Source organism: Amblyraja radiata, chromosome 47 (genome assembly GCF_010909765.2).
Source record: "Amblyraja radiata isolate CabotCenter1 chromosome 47, sAmbRad1.1.pri, whole genome shotgun sequence".
Classification (NCBI taxonomy): domain Eukaryota; kingdom Metazoa; phylum Chordata; class Chondrichthyes; order Rajiformes; family Rajidae; genus Amblyraja; species Amblyraja radiata.
The window spans coordinates 4734560-4743333 of NC_046002.1; the positions used below are offsets into that span (position 1 = coordinate 4734560).

The 8774-nt window shown below is 49.3% G+C and overlaps 1 long non-coding RNA gene across 1 annotated transcript; it reads right to left on the minus strand.

Moving 5' to 3' along the window:
• Positions 1-5380: 5380 nt before the first annotated feature.
• On the minus strand, positions 5381-8413 carry LOC116968908. Its single transcript, XR_004410551.1, has 2 exons — positions 8249-8413; positions 5381-5770 (listed from the first exon to the last, which is right to left on the minus strand). It is a non-coding gene; the product is annotated as an uncharacterized LOC116968908 (long non-coding RNA).
• Between the last annotated feature and the right edge of the window lie 361 nt (positions 8414-8774).

An 8774-nucleotide genomic window follows, 5' to 3' on the forward strand; every position in this document is an offset into this window, starting at 1 on the left:
CCCCCCCCCCCACACACTGTGTAGGAAGGAACTGATTTGAACCGGAGAGATATCGCCACGCAAGGCCGGAGTGACTCAGCGGGTCAGACGGCATCTCTGAAGAAGAGCAGGTGACGTTTCGTGGGTCAAGACCCTTCTTCAGATTCAGAGTCAGGGGAGAGGGAAACTGGAGATATTGGGCCTAATATCTCCAGTTAATGGGCCTGTTCCACTTAGGCGATTTTTTGGGCGACTATCAAAAAATTTTCGGCATGCTGAAAATTTTTCGCCGTCTGTGAAGACAATTTGGCCGGTCGTACGTTGTCGCTGGGTTAACATAGGTTGTCGATGGTGCTGACTTTGGTGAATTCTATTCCGCTGGCAATCGCCTAAAAAAATCGCCCAAGTTGGACAAGAGAGAGTCAAGAGTTTGTATTGTCACGTGTCCCAGATAGGACAATGAAATTCTTGCATTAGGCCCATTAGTTTAGAAGGATGAGTGGGCATCTCATTGAAACATATAAGATTGTTAAGGTTTTGGACACGCTAGAGGCAGGAAACATGTTCCCAATGTTGGGGGAGTCCAGAACCAGGGGCCACACACACAGTTTAAGAATAAGGGGTAGTCCATTTAGAACGGAGACGAGGAAACACTTTTTCTCACGGAGAGTGTTGAGTCTGTGGAATTCTCTGCCTCAGAAGGGCGGTGGAGGCCGGTTCTCTGGATGCTTTCAAGAGAGAGCTAGATAGGGCTCTTAAAAATAGCGGAGTCAGGGGATATGGAGAGAAGGCAGGAACGGGGTACTGATTGTGGATGATCAGCCATGATCACATTGAATGGCGGTGCTGGCTCGAAGGGCCGAATGTCCTACTCCTGCACCTATTGTCTATGATCACATTGAATGGCGGTGCTGGTTCGAAGGGCCGAATGGCCTACTCCTGCACCTATTGCCTATTGTTTATTAGTTATGAGAATGGCAGATGATGGCATCGTTAGCCGCTTCTCGGTAGGTGTCTCAGAAGAAGGGCCTCGACCCGAAACGTCACCTATTCCTTTCCTCCAGAGCTGCTGCCTGGCCCGCTGACCGAATCCAGCTTCTTGTGTCTTTATCTATTTTTCTCCCCCCACCCCCCCCCCACACCATTGGAAGTGACCTGAGTATTTCCTCAGGGGGAGCACTGAACAGGTTAAAGCTTACAATCACAAATAGCATTAACGAGTTAAAAGTTCCATTTGATTTACACAAAAGCAAAACGATACCGTTTCTGAAATCCTTAAAGTGGAATTAGCTACGCGTTTGCTAGCTTCTATGTTAAGTTTCCAAGTGACCAATTGGTACGGATCGCTGGGGCACACTTATACCGTAAGGTACTGATTTGAGATCGGTACTTGGAAGTATTATTAAGGCAGTAACTTCAGTGTGAACCATGCCGACCAGCTTTGGCCCTGGCATATGTGCTGTGTTTTGGCAGCTGTTGTTCGGTTGTCACCTTGCGTGAAGCTAAAACACTGCGTCTCTCGTATCAGGCAGGGGCTCGTGAAGGCCGCTCCCAGGCCTGTGTGGAATGTGACTTGAGCCAGAGGCCAGATCGTACAGAACGACGCACTATAACCCTCCCCTCAGTTCACCCTGGCATCCGTCTTCTGAGTTTTTAAGAAGGAACCGCAGATGCTGGAAAATGGAAGGTAGACAGAAATGCTGGAGAAACTCAGCGGGTGCAGCAGCATCTATGGAGCGAAGGAAATAGGCAGCGTTTCGGGCCGAGGGGAGGCCATTTAAGACTGAGGTGAGAAAAAAACCTTTTCACCCAGAGTTGTGAATTTGTGGAATTCCCTGCCACAGAGGCCAAATCACTGGATGGATTTAAGAGAGAGATAGATAGAGCTCAAGGGGCTAGTGGATTCAATGGGAGAAGGTAGGCACGGGTTATTGATTGGGGACGATCAGCCATGATCACAATGAATGGCGGTGCTGCCTCGAAGGGCCGAATGGCCTCCTCCTGCACCTATTGTCTATTGTCCATTGAATGGCAGTGCTGGCTCGAAGGGCCGAATGGCCTCCTCCTGCGCCTATTTTCTATGTTAGGGCTAACGGAATCAAGGGATGTAGGGAGAAGGCATGCACGGGTTATTGATTGGGGACGATCAGCCATGTTAGGGCTAACGGAATCAAGGGATGTAGGGAGAAGGCAGGAACAGGGGGAAACAAACTGATTTTTGGATGATCAGCCACGATCATATTGAATTGCCGGTGCTGGCTCGAAGGGCCGAATGGCCTCCTCCTGCGCCTATTTTCTATGTTAGGGCTAACGGAATCAAGGGATGTAGGGAGAAGGCAGGAACGGGGGGGGAACAAACTGATTTTTGGACGATCAGCCACGATCATATTGAATTGGCGGTGCTGGCTCGAAGGGCCGACTGGCCTACTCCTGCGCCTATTCTCTTTGTTTCCACGCTGGCAGGCAAATGCTACGATCTCAAGACGCCCATGCTAAAGATGAGTGCCCACACATTTATGTACATTGATAATTCACACAAAGATAGCATGCACAGCCCCGAAACATCGCGGATAGTGCCAGGAAAATTCGACAGCAAACTTGCGAGACCACATACACAGGCTGGACTGTAGTCAGCACCCAAAGGGCAACAAATCCTACGTTTCTTTTTGTTATAGTGACCAAGTCACTCAGTACAGCATCAATAAAACACCTTCACTAAAAAAAAACCTACAATCCTTCTACATAATATAGTAAAATAAACTTAGAAACTTTTTTTTTCCTCAAAACTTATTTTTTTCGTAGTTTTTTTTTCTTGTAAATATCGAATACCTATGAAGAGTAATATTTTTTTTTTTTTTTTTGCAGTTTCAACTTCTTTGTAAGAAAGATTATTATTGTATAAAACCTTAGGAATAGTGAAAAATAGGTTGGATTTCGATTCTCTTTTTTGTAAATCACACTCGCACTTATTTTTTATTTTTTTTGCGGCTGGCGTCTTCGGGGAATTCTCGCGGTCCGTTGCCCGGAGCCCGGAAGACGTTTCCTGAGATGCAGCGGCCATTTTTGTGCGCCCTCTTCTCTTCAGGCTTGCGAAGAGCAAACAGGCCGCACTAGGCCATATTTTCTAATCAAACGATAACACGCTAACCACTTCTGACTGGAACGAGCAAGGATAGCCTCTTTTATCGCAGTGAGATGCTGCTCTATATCTGCGACAAAGGGCCTTTGCTCAAAACGTTGGCATTCCTTCTCTCACATTGTGGTTTCGTCAGTCATTTTTTGTCGGACTTCAGATCTGCTGTGATCTCTTTTCCATTTTACCTCCGGGTTAGTCACTAAAGGAGCGTTCCTTAGCTTCTCATCTCTATTAAGATAAAGATTTGTCCTCGTTCCCGGCTGAGGGCCTCGCAAAGGAATGGACGGGTTGCGAAAAGCAGCAGAGAGAGGGAGGGATATTCCAGGAATACTGTATTCGGGAATGCGTTTCCGGGAAGAGTTCCAAATGCAAAACACTCGGAAATTGTCGCGTGGGCGAAGGAACTGCAGGTGCTGGTTTAAACCCGGAGATATAGGCACAAAAAAGCTGGAGTAACTCAGCCGGTCAGGCAGCGTCTCCGGAGAGACGGAGCGGGCTGCGTCTCCGAAACAAATGTCACCTGTTCCTTTTCTCCGGAGATGCTGCCCGATCCGCTGAGTTACCCCGGCTTTCTGGGTCCAATCTATGTTTTTTAATCCCCAGTCCGGGCAAGACGTGGAAATCTCAGCTTTCTCGTTGAATTCATGGATGTGGGAAGGGGAGGGGGGGGGGGGGGGAAGAACACACAGAGGGGAGAATGTAATACATCTGGACCCTGATGGACTGGAAAGGCAGCGGCAATTGTTATTGCAACCTGCTGCTTGGAGGGTGGGTGGGTCCAATTGGGGTTTGGCCTGGAGTGGAGTCGAAGGAATGTCGGAAATTGTGTTCCGAATCGGGAGTGCGTGTGCATCAGCTGATGGGGGATCTCGTGGGTGATGGTGTTCCAACACACTGTGTCTCTCTTCACGGTTGACGTCAGGGATATTCTATGCACAGCTACGGGACAAAAAACATGAGATGCAAGGAGAGGGTTTACAAGAACCATCCCGGGAATGAGTGGGTTAACGTACGATGAGCGTTTATCGGCGCTGGGCCTGTACTCGCTGGAGTTTAGAAGAATGAGGGGAGAACCTCTTTGAAAAGTACTAACACTATCCTACACAATTAACCTGCAAATGCTGAGAGAATGGAGCGGCTGGGCTTGTACACTCTGGAGTTTAGAAGGATGAGAGGGACTCTTATTGAAACGTATAAGGTTATTCAGGGTTTGGACACGCTAGAGGCAGGAAACATTTTCCCGATGTTGGGGGAGTCCAGAACCAGGGGCCACACACTGTTTAAGAATAAGGGGTAGGCCATTTACAACGGAGATGAGGAAACACTTTTTCGCCCAGAGAGTTGTGAGTCTGTGGAATTCTCTGCCTCAGAGGGCAGTGGAGGCCGGTTCTCTGGATGCTTTCAAGAGAGAGCTAGATAGGGCTCTTAAAGATAGCGGAGTCAGGGGATATGGGGAGAAGGCAGGAACGTGGTACTGATTGGGGATGATCAGCCATGATCACATTGAGTGGCGGTGCTGGCTCGAAGGGCCGAATGGCCTACTCCTCTGTCTATTGTCCGGAGATGCTGTCTGACCCTGGTGGACACAGAATGCTGGAGTAACTCAGCGGGTGAGGCAGCATCCCTGGAGAGAAGGAATGGGCGACGTTTCGGGTCGAGTTACCTGAGTTGCTGTCTGACCTTGCCTAAGTTACTCCGGATTCTTGTGCCTATCTTCGGCTTAAACCGGCATCTTTCGTTCCATCGGGACTGGAATTGAAATGTTTTGACCGTCAAGAGGATTAAGGACGCACTAGAATGCTGTCCGCATTCCCATTTTCTCCCGTCAGCAGTCGGGAAAGCAGAATTCCAACATCGGGGCGTTGCAACATCAGACGCCTTTCCCTACTCCTTAAGGGCCTGTCCCACTTGGCTTCCATTTGCGCCTCATTTACGCATCATATGTAAAATAGGTCGGCGCGACGTCGCGCGCAAATCACGCGTCATCACGCCGTCTGGTGCGCGTGGTATCATTGGAATACCCTGCGGCGTGCGGGGACCTATTTCACATATGCCGCATAAATGAGGCGCAAACCTCGGCCTAGTGGGACAGGCCCCTTCACAACCCTGCCCACTCATTTCCATTTCCGTTCGATCTAAAGACTGGTACCTCTTCGCAACCAACCTCTCCCCTCCCTCCCCCCCGCCCACTTCCGTTCAAGTGCTAAGAAGATCCTTGTTTAAGACGACATTCTGTTTTTTTTTTTTTAAATCCTCAAAAAAAAAAAAAAAAAAAGAAAACTCCTTAAAAAAAAAAAACGGACACGGAAAGATGATGATAAATTAAACAAAAAAAAGACATATCCTCCAACGAAACTTGTCACCGATTAATCCAACTGCAGGCACGTGTACGGGAAAGGTATCGAGGTCGGCGATGGGATGCTTGGAGATGGCGGCTTGTCGCTCGGACTTGAGCTTGTCCCGACATTTGCAGAAACCTGGGACCTTCCTTCCTTGCTCAGAAGACTTGCGTCTCATTCCGACAGAATCTCCAGTCAAAATCGCAGGGGGGGGGGGGGGGGGGGTGGGGTTGGGAGGGTTGGAAAGGGGGGGGGGGGGGGGGGAAGCCCCAAAAATCGTCCGTTAAATTCATGAAGACCACTTGTGATTTCTGCCCTGCGAGTAAAGAAATAGATATGTGATATCAGTGATGGGCGCAATGTGTAGCCGGGAACCGCAGATAAGACGCTGGGGATAAGAGCGGAACGCCGGAGTAACTCAGCCAGCAGGACAGGCGGCATCTCCGGAGAGAAGGGACGGGTGACGCTTCGATAGACAATAGACAATAAGTTCAGGAGTAGGCCATTCGGCCCATCGAGCCAGCTCCGCCATTCAACGTGATCATGGCTGATCATCCCCAATCAGTACCCCGTTCCTGCCTTCTCCCCACATCCCCTGACTCCGCTATTTTTAAGAGCCCTATCTAGCTCTCTCTTGAAAGCATCCAGAGAACCGGCCTCCACCAGGCAGAGAATTCCACAGACTCACCACTCTCTGTGAGAAAAAGTGTTTCCTCGTCTCCGTTCTAAATGGCTTACCCCTTATTCTTAAACTGTGTGTGTGTGGCCCCTGGTTCTGGACTCCCCCAAACATCGAGAACATGTTTCCTGCCTCTAGCGTGTCCAAACCCGTAAGAATTGTACATGTTTCTGTACGACATCGGGAACATGTCACTGGAGGCCAATTCACTGGATGTTTTAAACTGTGTGGCCTGGGGTCGGGACTCTTCTTCACAATCAGGGATAGTTCCCTTCACCCTGAACACCTCCGCTCGAAAGACCAGTCCGCCTAAACCTACCTGATCTCCTGGTTGCCAAACACTTCAACTCCCCCTCCCATTCCCACACTGGCCTTTCTGTCCTGGGCCTCCTCCACTGTCAGAGTGAGGCCTAGCGCAAATTGGAGGAACAGCACCTCATATTTCGCTTGGGGCAGCTTCCACCCCAGCGGTATGAACATTGACTTCTCCAACTTCAGTTAATCCTTGCTTTCCCTCTCTCTCCATTCCCCCACCCAAGTCGCACCAGCTTCTCGTTCTCACCCAGCAAACAGCCAACAACGGCCTGTTTCCTTTATCATCATTACTTTTTTGCATATCTTTCATTCACTGTTCTATTTATCTCCACATCACCGTCTATATCTCTCGTTTCACTGTCACGTGACCTTCAGTCTGAAGAAGGTTCTCGACCCGAAACGTCGCACATTCCTTCACTCCAGAGTTGCAGCCTGACCCGCTGAGTTACTGCAGCTTTATGTCTCGATAGAAGTTGGGAGGTCATGTTGCATTTGTACAAGACGTTGGTGAGGCCGCATTTTGAGTATCGTGTACAGCTCTGGGCACCGTGTTATAGGAAAGATGTCGTCGAGCTTAAAAGGGCGCGGAGAAGATTTACCAGGATGTTGCCAGGACTTGAGGGGTCTGAGCTACAGGGAGAGGTTGGGGCAAAGGGCTGGGTCTCTATTCCATGGAGCGCAGGAGGATGAGGGATGATCTTATAGTGGTGTACAAAATCATGAGAGGAATAGATCGGGTAGACGAACAGAGTCTCTTGCCCAGAGTAGGGGAATCGAGGACCAGAGGACATTGGTTCAAGGTGAAGGGAGAAAGATATAACAGGAATCTGACGGGCAACTTTTTCCACAATGAAGAGTGGTGGGTGTATGAACGAGCTGCCGGAGGAGGTAGTTGAGGCTGGGACTATTCCAACGTTTAAGAAACAGTTAAGACAGGTACATGGATAGGACGGGTTTGGAGGGATATGGGCCAAACGCAGGCAAGTGGGACTAGTGTAGATGGGACATATTGGCCGGTATGGGCAAGTTGGGCCGAAGGGCCAGTTTCCACACTGTATCAGTCTATGGGCCCCACATCTGAGGAAGGATGTTGCCGGCTCTGGAGAGGGTCCAGAGAAGGTTTACAAGAACGATCCCAGGAATGAGTGGGTTAACGTACGATGAGCGTTTGTTGGCGCTGGGCCTGTACTCGCTGGAGTTTAGAAGGATGAGGGGTAAGAACCTCATTGAAACGTTACCGAATAGTGAAAGGCCCGGATAGAGTGGATGTGGAGAGGATGTTTCCACTAGTGGGAGAGTCTAGACTCTAGGACCAGAGGGCACAGCCTCAGAATTAAAGGACGTTCCTTTAGGAAGGAGAGGAGGAGGAATTTCTTTAGCCAGAGGGTGGTGAATCTGTGGGATTCTTTGCCACAGACGGCTGTGGAGGCCACAAGTCAGTGGATATATTTAAGTCAAGAGATAGATAGATTCTTGATTAGGTAGACAAAAGTGATGGAGAAACTCAGCGGGTGTAGCAGCATCTATGGAGCGAAGGAAATAGGCAACGTTTCGGCCCGAAACGTTGCCTATTTCCTTCGCTCCATAGATGCTGCTGCACCCGCTGAGTTTCTCCAGCACTTTTGTCCACCTTCGATTTTCCAGCATCTGCAGTTCCTTCTTAAACAGATTCTTGATTAGTACGGGTGTCAGGGGTTGTGGAGGAGAAGGCAGGAGAATGGGGTTGGGAGGAAGAGATAGATCAGCCATGATGGGCCGAATGGCCTAATTCTGCTCCTATCACTTATGAGTGGGATGTACCTGCTTCACATATGACCCATGGGGTTGGCACTATCGCCTATCCCCTGGTGAACCACCAAATGCTGAGTTGTGGATTCAACGTTCGAGATCTTCTCCTCCTCTCTTCTCTTAAGGCATGCAGCTTTAGGGTTTAAGTTCCGCTCTGTGGAAACAAATCAAGGAGTTTTTTAGTTTAGTTTCGAGATACGGTGTGGAAACAGGCAATAGACAACAGACAACAGGGTCAGGAGGCCATTCGGCCCTTCGAGCCAGTACCGCCATTCAATGTGATCATGGCTGATCGTCCCCAATCAATAACCCGTGCCTGCCTTCTCCCCATATCCCTTGACTCCACTAGCCCCTAGAGCTCTATCTAACTCTCTCTTAAATCCATCCAGTGATTTGGCCTCCACTGCCCTCTGTGGCAGGGAATTCCACAAATTCACAACTCTCTGGGTGAAAAGGTTTTTTCTCACCTCAGTCTTAAATGGCCTCCCCTTTATTCTAAGACTGTGTGTGGCCCCTGGTTTTACATTCATACCAAGCC